The sequence below is a fragment of the Coffea eugenioides genome, chromosome 10, assembly GCF_003713205.1.
Source record: "Coffea eugenioides isolate CCC68of chromosome 10, Ceug_1.0, whole genome shotgun sequence".
Taxonomy (NCBI): Eukaryota; Viridiplantae; Streptophyta; class Magnoliopsida; order Gentianales; family Rubiaceae; genus Coffea; species Coffea eugenioides.
Genome location: NC_040044.1, coordinates 34,226,260 through 34,250,595, shown reverse-complemented (window position 1 = coordinate 34,250,595; position 24,336 = coordinate 34,226,260). Strand labels below are relative to the sequence as shown.

General features: G+C 35.1%; 1 pseudogene; it reads right to left on the bottom strand.

The window, feature by feature from the left end:
* Positions 1–4,344: 4,344 nt before the first annotated feature.
* Positions 4,345–22,136, bottom strand: LOC113750726 (annotated as a pseudogene).
* Positions 22,137–24,336: the final 2,200 nt, after the last annotated feature.

Genomic DNA, 24,336 nt, shown 5'->3' with positions numbered 1-24,336 from the left:
CATATGTACATAATTAGTTTAACATGTGGTATCAGAGCCAAATCTAGCCATGTTGTTCAGCTTATAACTTTTATGATTCATTGGCAATATGATAAAAGTTTTAGAGATTCGTATCAAGTTTAAACGAACTGAATTTAATTTGTCATGGGATCTATGATCTCATTTTCACAATAATTGAGATTTATTGACTAATCCCATGCAAATGTATCATTCATATGATATCTTATTTGGTTATGCAATTCATTTAGATTTTCTCCAATAGTCTAGTTTGACTTGCAAGTAATTTGAATGTTTCTTGGACTTACACATTTGTGATTGTGAGTGTTATATGTATTGATTGTTGTTATCAATAGTATAACAATCCGAGAAACCTACAAAGAGTTGTTATTCAACCATCAGTATGTAATTCATTTGAATCTTACATTCTTATATTTAAGTTGGCTGAACATCTATATCATGCAGACTGCTTGATTCATTTTTCATGCCAAGGCATGTTTTGGCTATATTGATATATTGCATTAATGCATATGCCAATTAGATTTGTGGTATAATTTCAAGACTCTAACATGTTGCAATAATCAAACAATCATACATTTAGGAAACTTATAATATATTGTATCATTCAACAATCAAAAGGATTAGTATTATATTAATCTATGCAAGATCATTTGTTGACTTTATGTGAATGGATCTGCATGCTTATTGAATCTATACTGCTTTATTATGAGATAAATATTTAAAGGCATGATTTCAATATTAGTTTTGCCTCTACGTTCCTATTATTATTTGGAATTATGTACTATTTTTGTGCACTACATTTATGTTTATTTATCTCATATTATGACGCCAACATTAGTATAGTTGATTACATTTGAACTTCATAAAATTTTCTTTATAAAGTTTTTCTTGTATCTCAATTATTTGATGCATAAGGTATTTTAATCACATAAAGATTGGTGATTTAAAAATGAATATAAAAAAAGAAAATTAAGAAATTCTTTTATCAAAATACTAATTGTTTGACTATTTTACTATTCTTATAAAGTTTAGCACACTATCTGTCTGAGAGTAGCCACAGCATCTTTGATGTTTGGTGAACTACAATTTTAATCACATATAGTTCAGTGATCGAAATCAAAGATTCCTGACCAACAAGTTGACTACTTGATTTTTATGAATTTTCATTAGAAATTTTCTTGCATTGTGTATTTGGGAGTAGCCATGGTATCCCAAATATAGGATGTAAAGAACTTTAATCACATAAAGTTAAATGATTATATTAAAGGAGGAAGGAAATACCACTATTTTCGTGTACCTACTCTGTAAGTTCTATCTATTCCTTTTTCATTGTTGCTAACAACTTTCATTAATTAATAGCAATTGGATGATCTGCAATTAGTGATTAAACAACTATAAATGGTAAAGTTTGGAATAAATAGATCAACAAATAGAAGATATAGTAATATTGAATCATAAATCAATCTGTAACTAAGATACAAATAACTGCATCTAAACCTAGAACAAGAGTATTTAACTAGATATATCAAATTTAATACCAAAGTTTATATCTTTCTCATAATAATTCACAAATGAAACAAGTAAACAAGAGAAAGTTGATAAATAATTATTCTTACTAGTCAACAAACTTCTCAACTAGTCTCTACCGTGAATCCGGCATCTAGCTACGGATTGGTTCCTATCTTTGTGAAATTTTAGTGCTTCAAAGCCTTGCTTATGCTCTAAATCCGGTTGTGAATCCCGTCATGAATCCGGCTATGGATTTCTTTTGGACATTTCTTGCTTGACAAATTTTCATCCATCTAGGTTAAATTGTGTGCAGCTTTTGCCTTCAAAGTTCACCAATTTCATGAACTTTTGTACTTCATCAAGTGCATCATGATCTCATCTTGCATCCAACTTTAAAGTTGATATCTAGAAACCCTGCAAAATATGAACTTTCGTGAGTGAAAAAGGGACAAAATTTCAACTAAATGCTAGATTATACTTAGAACAAATTCTAATCAAAATGAACCATTTTCTTCTTGAAACATTCCAAAAGTGACTCAAAATATCATGAAATATAATTCAAAATCTACACAAAATAGTCACCTATTACCTTTCATCTATTCTTCTAAATCATGAGATTAAACTTGAATATGTTTCAATCTTGAACTTCTATTGTACAATTCTCACTACTGAGGGTACTAATGAATTTTCATTTGTATCATATCAACAGTTCAACACTACTAGAGTGACTACTAGAGTGTTAGTTCTTACTATACATGAAATTATTTGAGTGTTCATGTGAGGTTTCTTATTAAAGAGAAGTAAAACCTTGGAGAGGTAATCCTCATTTGTAATAGATTGAGGTTGCTCTAAAGAGGATTAAAAACATTGGCTCAAGAATTAATGAATTCGAGGAAGAAAGGTGATCCTTAAGTGTATATGGTTTTGTTGCTTCACTTGTTGAAAGAGGGACAATAGTGAAGAAACACTAAGGTTTGGAAAAAGGTTGAGAGTGACTACAAGCACCAAGGAGGGTGACTAAACTACTGTAAATATATTGTGTTTGATTTCTCTTTCTCTACTCTCCTTATCTTTAATTGTGGTTCTTATTTGCTAATTTGGTTGATTTGAGTTTTTCTTGTTCTTTTAATCTTGTAGATTATTTGCAAAATTTCATCTTCTAAATTTTTCATACTTAGGAGTAAATTATCATGGCAGCCAATAGGTGTTCATGCTTAGAAGGGCAACTGAATTTCATGGCAGCCAATAGGTCTTCATCCTTAGAAGGACAACTGAATTTCATGGCTACTGGTGATAATGAGGTAAATTCTCTTTATGATTCATGCGATGAAAACAAAAGATGAACCTTGAAACCTGTTTGACATGGCAAACAATCAGTACAAGTTCGTTGGCTCAACGGAGAAACAGCAGTATGACCACATGTCAATGTGTTTTTTTTAGTACTTGAAAATCCATTGATCTGGTCTAAAGTTGACTATATTTCTTTCTGGTAAGAGGTGCATCTTGTTTTTCATGCAAGGTACCTGGATTGTCTGTAAAGAGCCGAATGGCGATCCAGCCACCTGATTGAACCTCCACTGTATTCCTTTCAGCTGGATCCACTAGTTTGAATTAGGAAGGGTCATTGTTTGGATTATAGTTTCCAAACCCCTCCCCAGCGACGAAGAAGTTGAAACCATGCAGGTGAAGAGGATGGCTCTCTGGCCCCAGAATGCTAGTGTCTTGCAACACTACCTCAACACGTATTAAATTGTAACCCGACAGTCCAAGTTGCATTGCTAACTGGTGTATTATTAAGCAGTGTTCCAGTATAGTTCAATGGATTTGGGGGTTGGGGTTGGGAAATCAGTGGTGAAAACACCATTTGATTTACCTGGTTTCCCAAAGAAGTAGGAATGCAGAAGAGTTGTTGATGGGAGAGCAAAAGAAATATTGTTAACTGAAACTGCAAATTTTGTGCCATTTGGTCCTTGGCAAGTTTTGTTAGCAGGGCAAGGACTCGATCCAAGTCGTATGGTGAAGAAAAACTTGTTTTGCATGGTCTGTGGAACATCTGCTGGAAATTTGGTTGTGGCTAAGCTACGAAATTTCCTGGTGAAGTTTGCAAGAAAGCCAGTGGCATTCAGTAGTGCAGGCAGGGTTGGATTTATGACCGTTTTGTTTGCGTGGGAAGCATGTTTTTGGCATTCAAGGATCCTGGTAATAGTAGAATAAGGTACCTAACCCTGTAAAGTAGGGTGTGGCAGGCGACAGCCATGATGAAGGTGACAGTTGGAGAGGCTGGCTTGGCTTTTAGAAGCACATTGGTGGTCTGGCTTGGGGTTATAACAACAATACTGGTCTCGAACGATTTGATGTTTACCGTGTCAGTTTCAACAATATAAAAAATACTTCTTCCTTTCTCCTCCTCCCTCTTCCTCCCCTCCCCTTTGCCCAAAAACCCTCCCCATCCCGCAATGAGAAGCTCTGATCGCAACTGGCTTCTGGAAGGGAGGTGGAGGGTTTTGCAAGTAGGAAAAATGGGAGGGAAGGAAGAGGGAGGAAAAGGGAGGAGGAGAGAGGAAGGAGGGGGTGGTGATGGATGATTTTTTTAATTTTAAAAAAAATACCCCAATAATGCAAAGCCTTTTTCCCCCCTTGTGTCAACACCATTAGAAATGGATCTTTACTCTGTATTACTACATAATCTTAATCTTAGCCAGCCCACTTTTCACTTACCGCTTAGTCTTTTCCATTCCATAAACCAAAAAGAAGAGCTACCCCTCATGAAATTGAAAAGAATCAGAGGGTACACATATCATTTAACCTCAAGGTAGAGTTCCAAGGCCGGACTTGATAAACAAAATTTTAACTGAACAATTACAAGGAATGTTAATTGTTCAATCAGCTAAAAACTTTTCAGTCCTCAGACTGGGCGTCAATCTAAAATCCAACAGCAATTCCAACAATCTGCATCATCCGTACACGAAATACATAACCAAGGAGCATCCCAACCTAGGGATACTATATTTGTGACAGAGCTCCATAAACAAGATGAAAAAAGTCGTACATATGCACTAATAGTGAACGTATGAATTCACTAAAACACGTCATATGGCATAGAGACAAACAATTTACTGACAAGAACGTTAATAGAACAGTTAACCAAGTTAAACTTTCTGTCTTCGAGTCCTCCATGCAATCTGAAATGATACAACACAAAAGTCATCACAAAGATGTAGAGATTAGTTGTTTGTGGCGCAAAAATGAACACTATAGATTGTTTATTTAGATGGAAGCTGTGGTCATTAGAAATTGCTAACTTATGGGAATCAAACTTTATCTTAAGAAGCATGTGGTTATTAGAAGCATATCAAGCACAAAGAGAAAAAAGCCAGAAGAACCTTTACCATGTCCTTGTTCACATTGATGGCTTTAGATGCCGCAACTTTTGATCTTCGTATCTTCTTAGTATTCTCTGCAGCTAGAAGTCAGAGATGTCACACTACATATCCATATCACCAACATAATATGTTATCTGCACCCTTCAAAAGTTATTCAAAATCCTTAACGTAACTTCCCCTGTAATGTTTAGTTTTTAATAGAACCTGTTAGCTGCTCTCTAATGGAAACTGTAGTTCCACAAAGTATCATGCGTTGACCAAGAACATTGACCGATATATATCAGAGAGAAGAAAATAGTATTAAAGCACACTAAAACATAAGTAATGTTCAGAAGGCAGTGCAGCAGTAGAGGTGCACCACAAAATAATGGCCAACGGAGCCAACAACAGTTAAGTTATTGGCTTGACAAAAAAGAGATACAGGTGTTGAATTTTATACAAGATGCTTTCATGTTATATAAATTTTCAAGATAAACTGAATTATTGTGATTTTAATTAAGACATATCTAGAGATTACCAGGGAGAGGAATCTCTTCAGCAAAAAATTTTGTCTTCTTGAGTGAGTTTCCTTCGCAATCAGAGTCACATGCACCAGAGGTTTCCCTTTTGCTGTGGACAGAAGAGTTCTCCCCATCATTGCTATAATCATCCATGTCAAATCTTGTTAAAAATAATATATTTTCGACGGTGGAACGCAAATATATGGGTAAAAGCAACCATTTATCATGAAGGATAATATGGAAAGACATAATCTCTCATAGGACCTATTTGAGCTACACATCCTATAGCCATGACAGTTGTAATGCCAAAAATACTAGTAAGCAATTGTGAATCAAAGCCAAATATATCAAAGGTACTTTCCAGTAAGGTGGAAGCATATACATATACAAGGGAAATTTCAGATTGATAACCACAATGTAAAGATTTTGCGAATCAGGTATTCCGATACACGTGATTAAAGAAGTGAAAATAAAAGGAAGATGACGTGAAAGGCTAAATAGGTTTGAGGGAAGAGGCACCTGCATCTTGACATGATGGAGCAAGAGAATAGCATAAAGAGCTTGGGTCCACAATATTAAAGGAATGTCTTAATCTTCAGTTTCAGGTATAATCCTAGCAATACTTGTCTTTTAAAAAGGAAAAGAGAGAAAAAAAAAGTTGCGGAGTTTTGCTACCTTTTATCAATAAAGTCCAATGAGGAAAACAATGGAGGTATGAAGATTGAACATTCTTCTGGTTCATTAATTCACCATCAGAAGGAAAATGGATCTAACTTTACAGTTTTACAGAATAAGGGCTCGTATAAGCGGATAGAGATATAAGCAGGCAGATCCACAAGACATCTTTTAGGATCCAGATCAGATAGATTGACATGTGCATCATCCGGTCCATATTCCTACAGGCCTAAAACATGCAGATGCCTTGCTGGACCCACATTGTGTGAAATGTAATGCCAAAATATGGTACTGAGGTATTAGATGTTCAGTGAAGTTGGCCAACCACCACATGTGAAAAGTCTTGTACCACAATGACACAAAGTTTCAGTAACATAAATCACCAGATAGATGGAACACATTCATCCATAGTTCACTCCAAAACCATTTCAAAGGATTCAATATATTTAGATGTAGCACCATCATTAGGCGGACTCTTGCCTCAATTCTCAAGTTTGATAGTTAATATTCATCAAGAGTCACTATGGCTATTATCCACTTTAATTATTTTAACATTTTTGCTACACCATTATAGTGAAGGAAAATGATCTCACTGCAAACAGACCAGTCACACCAAAACTGAAGCTGGAAAAATAAACAACAACAAAATTAGGGAAAAAATAAAAGTGAAACACTGAATTATTGATCATAAGGAAACCAAGAACTGATTTTCCATAAAGTCATGCTTGAGTTAAAGTGTCAATAAGGAAAGAAAGTTCTTCAAAATTTCCAAAGTTATGAATCTATTCCTGTGTGAGAGGCACTACTAGAACCACAGTAGATATGCACATATGAGCCCAGAATAAGCTTTTTATTCCTTTGGGTCAATCGTCAACTCTACTGCTCCTACTCCTACTCTAACCTGTTTAAGGGAGGGCCCAACTAGGCAAAGGAGGGCTAGAAGGAGCAGTTTCCACCTCTGGACCAAAGGGGTGCACTACAGTACACCATTCAGATTTGACTGCAGGGTGCAGAGGTTTGAACCCCAGACCTGCAGCTAGGCCTGCACCTTATGCTTCACTTGGTGGCCAACTCACCTAAAGCAAGTCGGCTTGAGCCCACAATAAGCAAATTTTTTATATACTCACACAGAAACACACTTCGTGTATTGTCCTTTTTGAATATGTCTGTCTGCGCATGAGAGAGAGAGAGAGAATGCACTGGGCTGTGGTGCATAGGTGAAGAAGTTGCAAAATGCCAGAAACGGGGGTAGAGTTTCACAGATTTAAATGTAGAGAATACTAGAGGTGCGATCCAATGGCTAATAGTTATAAATACTTTTAAGGCGTAATAAACATAAAATAACTAATACACACATACATAATGAGGTATGCTCCTTGTCACAGGGGAACAAGCAGATCTAACCAATCTACTTGTGAAACCTATTAATCAAATATGGGTTGGATCTCATGAACAGGTCTAGCGCTAAATTTATATTGTTTTTTACATTACTGGAACTGGACCAATCCAAATCCAAACCAGGACCAATAATGGTCCTCTAGTGCACTACCGAAGTTTTTAGGCCAAGACTGAATATACATTATTCAAAAGAAGCTTTGGCCCAAGGTCATATATATTTCTTTTTAGTGTTCAATGTTAGATTTAGGCATCAATGTTTCCTTTGTGTCTTGTTGAGTTTAGTGCTTGGCATATTTTGTATTTTCAGCAAATGCAGAACAAGTCAATGCTTCAGTCAAACAAGTCATTATAGGTCAACCAAAATGGTTAAATTCAAACTCATGAACTAAAATTTTGAATCAAAGGAGATATTTGGTTTTAAGATCTCAGTCCCAACGAATAGATTATTATTGCTATCATATGTTTAATTGGTTTAAATCAACGGATGTTAGAATTGATTTGTGTATTAAACCAACAAGCAACTGGCAATTCATCCTGATTGCCTACTAAATTTGGTGGTATCAAATTCACCAGACTAGCTGCATTTTAATTAAGAAGTAAAAGAACAAGAGAAGTCTGTTACATAAAGACAGGACAGTGTTTCACAACTGTGCAACTTCACCTGCCGGTTCTCACCTATAATGAGTTGAAGCTCGCATTTGTTGGTGCTCAACATCTGATGCTTCACCCTTGTCTTTGTTTTCCTATAGTAGTCCGACAAATCACAGTAGGACAATCAGCAATGGTAGAAAGAACAAAATTTTCCAGGCACTTAGCCAAAAAAAATTTTTTCTAGTCATTTTAGAGTTAAATAATACATATACCTTGGCTAAATTAGCTTTCTTGTGGTTGGCTGTTGACAATTTGGCAACTTTATCGGTATTGCTGTTGTGTCATATTCATGTCCCTCTCTTGTAAACAGCTTGGAAAGTCTTCATTCAAGCCCAATGTGCGTTTTGTTGCTACAGAGTCACAAGAAGATCCAACTCGTTCTTTACTCATGATGGATTCAGATATTACACTTGCATGCATTTCATGCTGATTATCGACAGAGGACTCATTGCGCACTTCAACAGTCCCTCCAGAATGAACCTCCTGATGCGTCGTTTTCTGCAAACCCTCTATCCAAATTCTTGATGCATCAGCACTCTTAGATAGTGTCAAGTTCGAATTGGCAGATTTGTTGGCATCAGTAGTCAAAGAACTCTTTAAACGTTGTTCACTATGTTTCTTGATAGTACAAGAAGTCTGACAAATAAGAACAAGACAAATATGCATAATTACTGTAAGTATAACAGCAGATGAATAATGAGAAGAACATGATTAATTTACTTGAGAAGTCTGAATTCCAAAATTACGAGTCAACTTCCTAATAATACTTGCCCCAAAGATTTCCCTGATGATTCACATATGGCACAAGCATCATGGGTTTGGGTCCCACTATTGCCCAGTATTAAGACAAAAACATTATTTGCCCCAAATTTGGAAGGCAGATAGGGAGACACGGTAGACACAAAATGCTTCAGATATTTTGTTTTGGGGGGGGGGGGGGGGGGAGAGAGAGAGAATAAAAGATTGCAGTAGTGTAATGACAAGTTCTGTGGAGAAAGAAATTAGAAATGGTATCTCATTTTGTTCCATGCCAGTAATCTGGGTCTGAATCAGTTTGAATCTAGTTTCAGTGGAGCCCACAGCTGAAAGAACCCAAAGTTCTTGAAAACTAAGATCACTTCTGTTTGTGCGTCAAGTTAAAATTACTAAACAGAAGATTAAATATTCTGAAGGCCTGACTGAAACTCATTCACTAGTAAACCTTAATCAACCATTAACATGAAATTCCAAAAAGCATTCACATAAAAAAATCAGTAAGATGCCAGATTTAGATTTCTCGCCTCAGTTTACCTTAATATATGTTGACAACAATAAACTTAAAGTTTATTCTAATACTCCAAAACTGTAATTTTTCCTGAGTTTATCTCGATGTATAATGACAACAAACTTTAAAAGTTCACTGGTATATTTCCAAAATTTAAGTAGTATTAAAAGTTCCATTTTTGACTTTAATATATATCTGAGAGTGTTCATAATACATACCTTAACCCTCCTCAACAGTGTATAAAACAGTTCAAACACTGTTTCTTTTAACACAATGGTCATGTCAGGAGCTTAAACTAAAGGGGGATAACCCTCTGCACTAGCTTAACAACTTTCCTTGTTGACACCCAGAAAGTTCTTGCTAATCCCCACAAAGACTAAGGATGGCAACCCTCCCTAGCCCCCTGCCCCGCTTCCCCCGCGGGGCTAATAAAATTTGTTATATAATTTTATTATAGTTAAATTTTAGCAAATAATCAAGTATTAAAATATCAATACATCACCATATTCATTGTAATTTCACAATTGAAACTTACAAAAACAATCAAACAAAAGTTATTTGAATACAATCTAACATGATGAAATAAATACAATTAAAGTAGTCAAGTTTTCACTTTTGACACAAATCCAATCACTAATTCATTATTATGCTTGTGCTTTTCATTTTGAGAAAAAGATGTTATTGTATTAAGTGTAATTAGGGATTTAATATAAATGTATTAGTAAATTTAATATAACTAATTAATATTTCTATTAGTAGACATATATAATTATTAGTATAATGATAATATCAATTATATTACATATACTAATATACATTATATAATACATATAACTAATAATATAATTATCATAAGTTTCTAACTAATTAAATTAAATATTATATATATAATTATATACATATATATTTATATATTTATTTTTTTTTAAGCAGGTGGCAGGGCGGAGGATGGCGCATGAGTACACTCCCCCGTCCCGTTTCTAAACCGGGGGGGGGGGGGGGGCATTAGCCCCCCGTGGGGCGGGTGCCGCACCCATTGCCATCCTTAACAAAGACCACACAGATGCTAACTTAATACGAAATGCAATGACCCCTACTCGCATAATAACTTGCCTTATTGAAGCCCTGAGAGGCCCAGTTAATCTTGTCATGGAACCACATGGAGCCTGATCAAATACCAACTGGAATGACCCAGAAAGGCACTACCATAACAAAAAACTTTAAAAATCATCACATATATAGCATACCTAATATGGCCAAGTGGGTCAAAGTTTTGTCTTTCGCGATGCTACCATAGGTGAGAGCAGAAACACAAGTTCTCATAATCTCACTAAATGAAGTAGATGAAGAAAGCCCATCTACTATACTAGTATTTTGAAAATCATTTAATTGCCCGTTAATTCCTCCATAAATTTCATTATTTCATTAATTTTTTCCCTTCAACACTACTATCAAGTATAGCATCATCTCTTTAAGAACAAAGAAGTTGATATCCTGCAACAATGCAATCATGCCGAAAGTCAACAACTTGGTTGCATAAAACATAAAATTCAAGGACAACCGCATCAACAAGATAAAGTGCATATACTATCTGCACCACTTTGAACCGACAGAACTTGATGATGTTTGACATATGATGCCTGTTCACAGCATACAAGAACCAGATTGCCTCATAAAAAGGAAAAAGGAAAAAAAGAAAATAAAAAACCTACTTTGACAATGTCATTAAGAGAAATTTTATGCATCAAAGACAAAAAATGCAAAAGCATGATAAAACACGTGCATGAAGTTTATCCATTAATTCATCTATTCGTCTATTAAGTAAATGCATGAATGCATGAGATTTCATCAGATCTGGATGTTTACCAAAATTCATGCTCCTAATCATACTACAGCAGAGAACTAGGCTTAGTTGATGAAACAAAGCCCCAAAAGTACATATCTTATTATGCAATGAATATTCTAGGCAAAACAAGTCAATCACCTTAGTTTAGTTCCTATGCTGATTACATGACTTAAAACTGCATCAACATACAGAAAATGAGATAGACAAACCTTACACAAATTTGGGACAATGACTTGCTCAGAAGAATCATTTAAAGCTGCAATTGCAGACACAGCAAGTTTTGCCTCTGCTTGAGTCCCTTCCAAGCGCACCCTCTCCAAAAAATTGTAACAATCACTACATGGATAAATTCCATATAACCAATCAAAATAGTAACAAAAAGGACAACACAGAACTAATAGACTAAAGTAACATAAACATCGAAAAGATAGACAGCAGATAGATAGAGTAATAAGCCTTGTGTACATGGACCTCTTCTTTCTGCCAATTAACAAAAATTCTCAACTGGAATTCAGGGCTGCTTTTCAAATAAGCATAGCTTACCCACACTCATGCATGTAGACTCTCTCTCTCTCTGTCTGCCTCTCTCTCTCTCTCTCTCTCTCTCTCTATATATATATATATATATATCAATTTTGCATTAGAAAATTTGCCAATAATCACGTCCTTTCTGGATGGGGATACACTTCCTGTTTGAAAATAAAAAGTACTCTTAACAAATAGAAGCATTCTGATAATAAACAGTTAGCACGTTGTTTTATTTTTATTTTTTTAACATAGAATATGCATCTCAACAAGCTATCTTCTTGGAAAATATTTTTTTGAGTTCAAATGAAAAGTAAACTACAGAAGATAATAACTATAAAACCCATTATACCTCAGTGTACATCTTACCAAATGCCAAAATGACATTGAGACTGGAAAACCCTACCTCAGCTTGATAGAAATATTTGATCCTTCTTTTGCTAGAAACTGAATAAGCTGCTCATTGAAAGGGATATCGTCATCAGCTAACAATTGCCAGAACTTCTCTTCAGAACTTCTAAGAAGTGAGGGAAAAGCACTGATAATAGCCTATACAAGGTAAACGAAAATTTGACTTTAGTACATAAGAGATACTGCTGGAATATCATTATATGAGTCCAGCAGAACAGACCAACACAGGTCTTCTTTCCATCCTTAATAACCAAGGATAAACCAAAATATGTATATGTGGCAAATCTATAGAAATTACATCTTTTGTTTATACATCTACTTCTTATGCATGCATGGCTATGTGCAAAAGATAGTATGAAAAAAGCATCCCATATAGCTACTGCTGTTCCAGGATTCCCCTATTTACCCAATGAGAGACTGCAGTAAGTATGAGATTGTCATGCAACTGCAGCAATTAGATCCATTCCCCATTTATCTGAGCCCTTGTTCCCTTGTAGCTGATCTTGAGGCTATTTTGGTTAAAATTATATATGAATTCAAGTCAGATGCTTATTTCTGCTTATTAAAAAACTCTTTGATAGCAAGGCTTTTTACTTGCAGATACACTCCTTATGCTTGAGTAATTCCAACAGCTATTGAGAATTATCTTGAAACAGTGTGTAAAAGAAATATTTGCCACCTTAATAACTCTTCTACACCCTGGAAACTGCATCCACTAGTCCAATTGTTGGAAAATTAAGAAATAATCTACTGCCTGTCACTTCACTTAAAAGGCAAAAACTTTTCTTGCTAGATGAGAATTAGAGTGACTACTTCCAATAACTCAAGCGTCTTGCTTGTGCTTCTACATTGCCTCTTACTACATCAATTTTATTCAAAAAAAAAGTTTAATTGGAACAGGATAATATTTCCTACTTTATCATTCTACATGAGTGGAAACTCAGTAGAAGGTTTCTTAGTTAACTGGAAGCATATAAAGCTACGGCCAAACCTTCTGCATTCATATGGGAAAAAAAAATTCCCATACAGCATACTACATAGACTTTGTCGCTGCAACAAGATTGCAAACATTGTATACCACACCAAGTTGGTAGGGCATATCTGCATTGGGTGGATTGTCAGGTGCATTATTTTCTAAACTAGAATTCCATTCTTTGATATCGTTATGAAGTTCTCAATTAAAGGAGAATTTAATTGTCAAAACACTAAGCTTTAAAACAGACACCAAACTTACTTCTCACAAATGCACTAGTGTTTCAAGATCCTGGTCATTTTTTTCCAAAAGCATGCTTATACTCAACCAATCAAGACAGGTTCTCTGCAACCAGTTTCACATAAGGAGATATTAAAAGTTTGCAATGTGGTAACACAGGCAGATATAGGTACTTTCACAACACTAAATGTAATTCTACTGCAATCTTTTTCCTTTTTGGCTCTCAATTGACTGGAACCTTTTTTCCCCCTCTTTGGACAAGGGCATTGTGGTACTCTATGAATTTAATCGTTTATGCTTGAATCACAAATTTGCACTTGATTGAGAATTGATTGAAGGAAAGGATGAAAACCTAATATCTTTTACCTCTGCATCTTGTTCATGTCCTGTGAGACACCACAAAAATTTTAGATAGAAAAATGGCAATAAGAGCAGCACTATGTAGCTACATAAAGAAGAAAGAGATCAACTTAAGTTGTATAATGAGCAATCCAACTTACTGAAAGAAGCAGCAGAGGAGAATAGTCCAATTTTGTATTGCGAACGCTCGTATCAAAAGTAAGATGGTCTAAGATACAGCTGACATGCCTAGAACTAAATATGTTTAACAAGCACTTGGATGACAGCAATCTCAAGAAATCAAAAAGTGGACTCTGGTCTCCAATCTTCCTCAGAAGGTTATCCTGGAAGAAAAAATACAAGATAAGAGGTCGATACTAGAGATGAAAAAGTTGAACTTGATACATAATATCAAATCAGACCACATGCAGAAAGAAAGTTGAGGGTTTAAAAAAAAAGAACAGTAATATTGAAAGGCCAAATCAAAGAATCCATCTCTGTTAGGCTACATCTTACAAAGCGACAAGCTGTAGCAATCTTTTTCAGTTCTTGTTTATACCCTTCTGATTTACAGGAATAAACAAGAGTAATTTCTCAGAAGGTAAACACGCCTTCCCTATTTTAATGGAAACCAATAGAAGGATATCTCAACATGACTGTTAAATGTAATAGTAATACCATTCAATCCTGTTAAATTTTGAAAGGCAAGTCAAAATTCACTCAGTATGATGGCACAAAGAGGAAAAGTAAGTGGATCTTGGAAGGTTGCTTAGGCGAGAGCTACTTGACAACAAGCAAAAAAGAATTGCAACCATAGCCAGAATCCTTAATGAACAAATAATAAGTCATCTCTATTCAGAGTCAAGTTTATATCAAATTCATAACGCAAGCATACAGGGAAGATGATCTCTAACTGAGTGGAAAGGCAATAACATAAGGGCTTTATCATGTCAACACCGGAGACAATAGCTCAGCAAACTCAGAATTTTAGATCATGGAAAGTATATGATGAAACACAGGGGATAAATCCATAAAATCAGGAAGTTCTTAACCTCCAAAACAGCTAAGCCTTAATGAATAGAGCTTTTCCTGACAGCATAAATCAAACCAATTGCTACGGCCACAGAAAAATGCTGTGTCATTTTAGTGAATACAAGTCTAACCACTTAAGAAGAACATACAAGACATGCATCTCTTGACAATTGTGCTTGTTTTAGTTAGTGCCACTTACATTACTGACTGTTATTTGCTTACACCCCATTTTGCAGTTGTAGCAAACACTGAAGAATCTAAGCTGACTGACAATTTGCTTAAATTGTCAATCAAGGGTGTTGAAGATTCAAAAATCAGATTCAATTGGATAACTGAAAAAAGCTTCCTAAATGCCAAAACAGTACAGTCCCCCTGCCCCAAAAAGGCCACCTGAATGCTGTATTTTTCTCTCTGAATATCTCTCCTCTTCTTCCCGCTCTTCCAATTCTTTTTCCAGGCAGAATCCCACTGGTTAGATCCATCCCACTGTCCAGTTCTCCTTTTTCTTTCACTTCAATTACAACAGTAACAATAACCCACAGATCCTCCCACCTGAACCACCCTTCTTCTAGACAACTAAACATCCCTCCCACACTATTTATTGCTTTTTGTTATTTCATTGCATGGCTAATGCTGCTGCTTTTTTGTTCCAAAATATTGTTATTAATCACATTTTCCAGTATTTCTTCCGCAAATCCTGCTGCCATCCTTGTGATGGCAATAGGGTGCATCCAATTGTACTTGGCAGACCAGCAGTGGGTTTTGGAAAAATGGGTCATAACCCACCTTGGCCAACTGGTCAGGGGACTAACATTGTGTCAGTTCATCTTTGGATCATTTGAACCCACAAAAGCCAATAATGATCAAAGCTTTTTGTTTTACATTTCTATTTTCTTCTTCACCAGAAAAACCTCGCAGCCACAGCTTAACCTCAAAATACAACTAACATCTCCAATTACCTTCCCCTCGACTGTCGCTCACTATGACAGTTGCCCGTCCCTTTACAGGACATCAAAATCACTCTCCGTCTTGGGCATAGATAACAAATCTGTGGTCACAATGAAGCAAAAATCACCAAAATCACATACAATGGGGGTGTATAATCTGGGCACCATTATCTTCTCTCTGCCACTGAGCAAAAAACTCACAAATTCTACACATAGCTTTTTTAAACCCAAGAAAGAATCCATTGGTAATTTTTTGCTCAAATCTAAATAAAACATTTAAGATCTAAGGCTTGAACATTCAAATACCAATGAAGCATAGCAAGTTGTATAATCAATGTCGTTGTCAAATATATCTATAACAATAGATGAACATAGTATGTCTAGTTTCTCTCAAGTGCTATCAGAATGAAAGACTGGATGCCCGTAGAGCTGCTACTAGAGCCACAGAAGGAAAGCTGCTGTAGGAGGGAAAAGGCTGAGACGTTATCTATTTATTTATTTATTTCGTTCTAGGGCTGATGGTATTCTGTTGTGTTGCGTAAATGAATTGGTTTAAAACTTGGATATTCAATGGGCACAAACACAAACCAATATAAGCAACCCAACCTAACTAAACTCAAAGCCAAACTAGACCGATAAAACCTTCCAAATTTCTCAGCTGAGTTTGGCAGATGGCTGGCTTTGGGTTTGTTTTGCCAGGTCTATGCCATCCTAACTATAAGATATTCTTGTTTGCTGTTTGCTTTGGAACTTTGATTGCTTTAAAGTACGCCAATATTTTTCAAGCAGTCTTGAATCTATTTTTGCATGCTTCTTTTACCAAAACATTTTCCACTACAATTTTCTCTTTCTTCCTTTTTGTTTCTCTTTGTTTTCTTTTTGGGATTAATTTTTATACACTGTCAGTGTACAGATTTTTTTACACAAGCAGGTTTAGATGAACACCACATCATTACTGTTCAAATTTTAAATTCACTTTTTGTCCATGTATCATACATCTATACCTATTAGCATAAAAAATCTTTACACTCAGAGTGTATATAACATTAATTCTTTCTTTTTATACTAATTTGTAGAGTAGCAATCACACATTACTGAAAAACATTCAGATTCAAGTGTAGCAGCTTGATTGGCCTTAGCCTCGGATATCATATTGCAGCATACTAACAGACTTTGACCTTGCATATAAGCAGTCTTTCAAAGTTTCATGCTTTAATTATCTCAAAGTCAGAAAACCATAAACTTTTACCCTATTTGATATATCCACAAAAAAATCTTGACTGCAGTTTTGTCTCTACCAGCTACTGGAGACTGTTCAATAATACATTCATGTTTCTAAATGCTAAGAGACATAAGTGATCTGCTCTGAGAACAACAAACATTAGTAGCCATGTTCATGATTGCAATGCAGATTAAATGCTATGTCCAGGCAAAACAATGGCCACCTTATTGAAAAGCTCTTTAACTGCAACATGTTGCTTCTATTTTGGATAGCTCAAGCCTTTTAAAGTCTGGTAATAAATCAACAGGGAAGTCCTCTTCTCTTAATTTCAGTGAGTAAAACAAAACTAGGATTGGTCACAGAAAAGAAAAGCATGTAAATGTAAGACAAAGCATGCAACATCTGAAATCTGTGTAGGCATCCTCATTTTCTGCCTAGACCATTCATTTCACTGGAACAAACCAACATATGGCAGGAGAATGTCATTTCAGTTGGTATTTGTACCGGATCTGCTATGTACCATACCTGACATCTACTCCCATGAACAAGTTGAGAAAAAAAGACTCCAGAACATAAAGTGAACAAAAACAAACAAAGAGTTCAAAAAAATAAAACAAGCTAATACAAAATAAAAAAATAAGGACCAGTTGAAAATTTTAACTACTCTCATCATTTGCCTACCAGTAATAGTTTTTATATGGAAGACAAAATGTTCAGAAGCTAACAGTAGCCGTTTCAAGATCAGTGCTTAGGAAGATAAGCAAATGTTGAGCAGCAATAGTTAAGCAGATTATCATCTCTTTGTATTGTAAGAATCAAATTTATGCTCGAAATAGAAGATATCCTGTACAGCAATAAACTTGTCTGCAATGTTTCCATCCCATTTTAATAGCTATGAATTCTATTTTCTTATCTCCTGATTTTTCTCATGGTTTAACCCTATTGCATCATTCATACAATTCCTGAAAACACAAATTAAAGTCATTTTCCAACATCAATTACAATAAAATATCATTTAAAAAATTAGAACTCTGAAAGCAACAAAATCTGACTTAAATTTAGGAGCAATCATGGAAAAATTATTCTACAAGATGGCCAAATAACCAATTCTCTTAAACTTTTTGGAAAGCCAATGCAAGTTCTGGAATACTAAAGCTCCTATTAAAAAACAAAACTTCATTCTCACAACAGCACTGACTTTATGCTCTATGGATGAGTAAGTGGACATGATCTCTATTAAACAGAGTCAAGTAGAAGCAAAGTAGAAAACCAATTGCAAGGATGACAAACTTACTCTAGTAGAAAGAGCATCTCCGACGTTTATCAAGTCTGCCAGCATTTTGAAATATCATTATCATCGACTTGATTCAGCTTATAAAAGCACTCTTCTGCTTCTGCAGGATCAGGAAACAAAGCTGACATTTTTTTAAATAGAGCTTTGGTATTCCTTTCCATTTCATCAGAGCCTATCTCCTGTAAAAGCATAAGATTTTAGACAACTATTAGAAAATGAATATATTGGGTTGATATATGAAAAATATAGTGCAAACAATAAAACCCTTGCTCTCATGTTTGTGATTCATAGAGAAAAGAAGTAAAAACAAGTACCATTTTGCCAAAAAAAGGATAAAAGTGCCAACTGCTATTAGCAGTAGTCAAATTAAGAAAATGGGACTGGTGTGCCAATTGTAATTTAAGAAAGTAAAACATTATCAGACCAGTTATACCAACTAATAATGTCCTCTTCTTATGTCGAGTTTTGCACGTTTTTACTGTTAACCTATTCGCAATTTTTTCTTGTCATCTTCCAAATTTTGTTTCATAATCAGCCGAACTAAGAGGTGGAGAATAAATTCTCTAAAGATACAAGTGTGGACGACGGCTACAGGAGAAGAGCAATGGGTCTACAGCTTAGTTTATTGATTTTAAAACTATTTAAAGATTATTAATGGACCCTGATCAACTGTTCCTAATGCCTTTTGAAAGATATCATTCCAATTTAGGAAAGGAGAAACTATTTCAGCAACAATTAAGAGAAACATCAGCAATTCAATCTCAAATAGAATTTTAATATATTCTGAAAGTTAGCATCAGCATCTAGAGAGCTAATACTGAATGTTGGCTTCAAAATGCGTGGTCCAGTATTGCAATCATACCTATACACCCTTCTTAAACAGCTGTAACCAAAATCACATGCACAGCACATTGCAATTGCAGAATTAAAGAAAATTAAGCTTCATATAAGTATGCTCCAAAGCAAGTCATCACCTGGTAGGCTCACATCAACACTCATTAGTTGAATTAATGACCAATTGTCCAACTCACTAGACTAAAATGAACTTAACACATGGAAACATTGATCCAAACAAATAAAAACTGATGAATTCATTTGAAACTGCATCCTTCAAGAGGCATACACTCATGATATATCAATCTAAACATGGTGAAGCATATTTCTGGTCTAAGGAAATTATCATTAAACATTTTCCAATGAAAACTTCTAATTCTGAGTATAATCATGGGGAATTTCAGCAATGTAATATTAATCTGTAAGATCTGCTTTATAGGTGCACAAACACACTGGACTGAAGTGCTTAAATTCATAACTAGGTAGCCTCTATCTAGAATCTGGAGTGAACTACGGCACAGGGGAGTTATATATCCACTATTATTCATATCCAAAAACACTAGCTACATACATACTTCATTTGAAATCTCCAAAGTTTTAGAATCATTGTTCTTTTGACATTACTATTACATTGTCATGTGCTTATATACTTTAACTCTGCTTATAAATCATTGGAAATTTGAGCAATCCATTTTTTGTAAAATTGGTCAATCTGATTTACAGATGTAATATATGCAGTGGAATGAAGTATTTAAATCCACAATTACAATACTTCCATCTAGAATCTGGAGTAAACTATGACACTGGAGGATTATACATTCAATATGACACTGGAGGATTATACATTCAATACTACTCATGTCCAAAATGAGGCATAAGTTTTCACAAATTTCACAAGAGATCTCAAAGTCTTGAAAGCATTATTATGTTGACTATAGTGTCAGGTTCTCATGTGCAATCAGTGCCATAAATTGTGAGTATGATGCATTCACAAATTAGTATGCATATGGAAATTTGTCTGTTGGAGAACCCTGCCCGAGGGGAGGGGTGCTTGCAGAGTGAGATTCATAGATACAACCTCAAGTTTCAAAGAGGCTCTTATCCACTGGAAAGATCTTCATCTCTACATGCAAAATAATCCTAATCGCTAGTCGTCTAGTAACTAATAACAATTATCCAGAGCTTGTCATCAAGTAATTAACAAGAATTATCCAGGCAAAGTAAATAAACCTCATCGCCACACAAACTTACGTATAACCATGAAAAGAAAACTAAGGAGAACAGCTTCAAAAGTAATTAATCTTCAAGTCATGAGGGCCCACTAAAGGAATTTTGCAGGATGACACAGGAACTAACAGCTTGCTAATTAGCTAGCTTAAAGTTACCTCCTCGTTGACCCGGAGATGTAAGTAAGCTTGCAGTGCATTCCGTAACCTGAAAGCATAAAAGACATGAATAGAGAAAATACTCTTTGATTAAGTTAAGCCAACAACTTGGGACCAATACCTTCTTTTTTGTGATAGAATCGCATTCAATGCCTTCACATGCAATGGTGTAAAAAGAGAGGACAAAAAAAATCCAGTGATTTGTTCTTTCCTCAACTGAAAGTGAAACAGGAAATAGATCTTCTGCTAGTACATACTCCAGGCTTTGTGGCCTGAAAGTTAAAAAAATTTAGTCAAAAAAATGTGTATTGAAACAGCAATGAGTTTTTATCTAACAAAGATTGATGAGGGAATAGACTTTACCTGAACTCCTTGCAGTCTTTGTCATAACAAAGCATTAAAATTTTGCAAGGTATTTGCTCAAAATGCATCTTGATATCTCCAATACACTTTGTACAATAATCCTGATATAGTTCCAGCAACTTCTGCAAAGCTTTCTTTCTGACAGATACCTGTTCTTTTTTTAAAAAAAAAAAAAATCATCAGCTCTATTCTCCTTATTTCTTTGATAATCAGAATCGCCACCCTAAACAGAAACTACAAAGGCGGGAATAGATGTAACCTTCTTATCACGAAGCCTATCAGCCACTTGACTTATTAGTTCATTAGTAACAGAGCCTATTTGTAATCTTGCTACATCACACACAATACTCACAGCCTGCATTCGAACTCTATCATCAAAATCTAAGAGTCGACTCTCCAGCTCTGCTGCTCATTTCAAAGAATGTACAAAAAAAAAAAAGACAAAAAAAAAAAAAAGAAGTTTAAGATTATCTCAGATAGCAGAACAATGTTCATGAAATGCAGCAGAACAATCAAATTTTCAAAGCTTACTGAGAATTTGTGATGATCCTGTCCCAGATGGATTGTTAGCATACAAAGCTCTACCACATGAAAGAGCACATAACCTTACTTCAGCAGACTTATCCGTAAATCTATTCAGAAAATCCATGAAAAGGTTGTGATACTCCTCAGCAATGTTGTGGCCAGGCAAAGAAAAACATTTTCTAAGTAAATTAAGAGCTTTTATCCGGACATCAACCTGATCTGTCTGCAAATCATATTACACAAATGATTAATTAAAGCATCAAGAGGAATGACAAAAAATATTATCATGATATACAGATTGGTAAATGATTCTGAAAGATGATGCAGTCATAATATGATGACTTAGTAATCTCTAGTAGGATACCAGTTACCAGCAAAATCTATCCCATTTGCATAGTGAAAGGTGCTACTCAGAAAGGAAAATGACTCACAAGTAATTCATGGCTTAAGCTAGGGATTACAGAAACAAGCATTTGAGGAGCACTCCGGAAGATTTCATAGAGAATGTCATGGTACCACTCTTTAAGTTCACTCCCAATACTTTCTCTGTTCAAAATACAAGATCTTAAAAATGTACATATACAGCGTTCAAGCTTTTCATTGCAGTTCTGAATGACAGAAACAGCAAGCCGAGCAAAGCCACCAGATCCACCCTGCAAGAGACATAAATAAATCACCAAAGAGAAAAGGTATTAATCCATACTACAAAACAGGAAATATTGCAATAAACAAATTCTACAGTGACTCGTTATTGTAACGACCATCTAATAACCTTCTGAGTAACTTTTGTACAGCTAACCATGAGAATTAGTTAAGTTATCAGACAATTTATCTATTTGATTTAAAAAGCAACTGCAACAAGACTAAAGCAAGGAATCCCTTTTTAACCATGTATCTGAAGTACTGATAAGACTACTAACAAGCCTTTAATATTCAAACACCAAATGAGCCAATGAACTAGCAATTAAACATTACTTGTCACCAAATGCTTCAAGAGCAAAATTTTTTAAGTTCAATCACAAACGACAAAGCAGCCACAGAGCAAGGGAAGAATCATGGTAAAGCAGCTCTTCATCAATTAATAATTAATGATGGCTCTGAAAAAGAACTGTTTCAACAAATTAGTAACTATTGATATGTCCACAAAAGGGTCATCATTGGCTGGACCAAAGGAGAGATGTCAAACTAAGGGTCCTGATTTGATACTCAAAGGTAGAGTAGAAAAAATGTTCAAAGACTGATAAAATGCTGAACTTTAAAACTGCAAGAAAGGAAAGTCCTTAAAAAGAATAAAAGTAGACAACTTAAAAGAAGAGTACAAAAGGGAGACAATCCAGCAACTTTATGCCAGAGATTTGGAAATAATCCGCTAAAGAACCCCAAAAGGTACCTCCAGCATACCTGATTAAACAGTCTAACCATCAAGAACCCCCCCCCCCCAAAATGTTTTAATAAAAAACCTTGCACGTATCATACAGGTATACACCTACTCTTTTCGTCCATGAGTAGATATTAGACTCAATTCGTAATTCATAAAGTTCTCAATATGCTGCAGCAGGTGCCCAGACCTCATAATATCTATGATCATCTTAAGTCCTCTCGTGCTTAAGTAAAACAACCATGAGCAGAATAGGTAACAGTTTTCAAGGATAAGCAGAGAATATCCATTATGTCTTTGAGCATGCTAAGCATATGATAACTGCCAATATTATGTTGGTATAAACCTCTATTTTTTCATCCATTTTCACATGCAACTACAACTAACAAAATAACAAAATCATCTGAAAATAGGTGCTAAATATAATCAATTGCTATAAATATAAAAAGCAAAACTGCAACAAGACATTGATCATGCTATTTTGCACAAGCAAAGCATGTAGCTAACACTTGCCTTTGATTCTTTCAAAAGATTTTGTAAAATCACATCCAAAAGTGGCTCAGAAAATTTTTCCTGAAAAATGAGTGGCTCAAGATCTCTCTCTTCCAATTTGTCTTCCAAAATGCAAGCCATTATAGATGACATTGCATTAATCACACTCTGAGGATGCTGCTCTCTGCAGGGAATAGTTGAACTATTGTCAAAGAATAGCTTAATAATTAGATATAGCCTTTACAAAAAAAAAAAAAAAAAGATAATTATATTATGCGTAAGTGTTCAAAATTGTGATCAGATGATAAAAAGATAAACTGTCATGATAGGTTGGAGAATTATATTCTTCCAATGGAAATTTTTACAATAAGAAAGCTTGCAAAATAGGTTTCTGGTACCAAAGCTTTCGCGAAGGCACTTTGGTAAACTCATAAGCATATGCTTCTCTTAACTAACTCTATCTCAAGCATATATAAACATGACAGCAGATACATGTTTCCTTTTTCAAGACTGCTGAATGGTGCACATTCCAAAATAATTTCAGCTATAAAGAATCTCTAGCACTTAACTATGGCATCAACAAGTTCAATACAGCACCATAACTTTCGATTTTCTCTTTCTGGTTAACACAAAAAAGGGCCCTTGATTGGGACACAAAACTAATGGGATAAGAAAGAATAGTAACAGAAAAGCTCTTTAGATCTTATTTTTTCCACTGCACCTTGAAGCTTTTTGGTAGGTAAACAATCATACACCAGTAAAAGTCTTTTCATCGCCTGATTACAAGCACAATCCACCAATTTAAACAGTATAGCCTATGACATACTGTGTATCCTCTTCTCAAATTTTTACCATTACGGTTACTCTAACCGTTTCCCGCATGCAGACTAGCTGATATCAATCTTTTTGAAGTCTCCTAGTCAACTTCAAGAATCATACTTCAAGTTTGCTATACTCTGCACAGATACTTGAAACCCTCTTTACCTCAATCCTGTCTCACCTTATTTAGTCTGCAGTTTTGTAACATTTTCCCCAATCTGCCAAGCTTATTAAGAGCCTCGCACACTTTGTATCCATCAATAAGTTTAAATCTCATCTACCAATTTGAGTTTTCTCTCCTTAAGATAGCCCA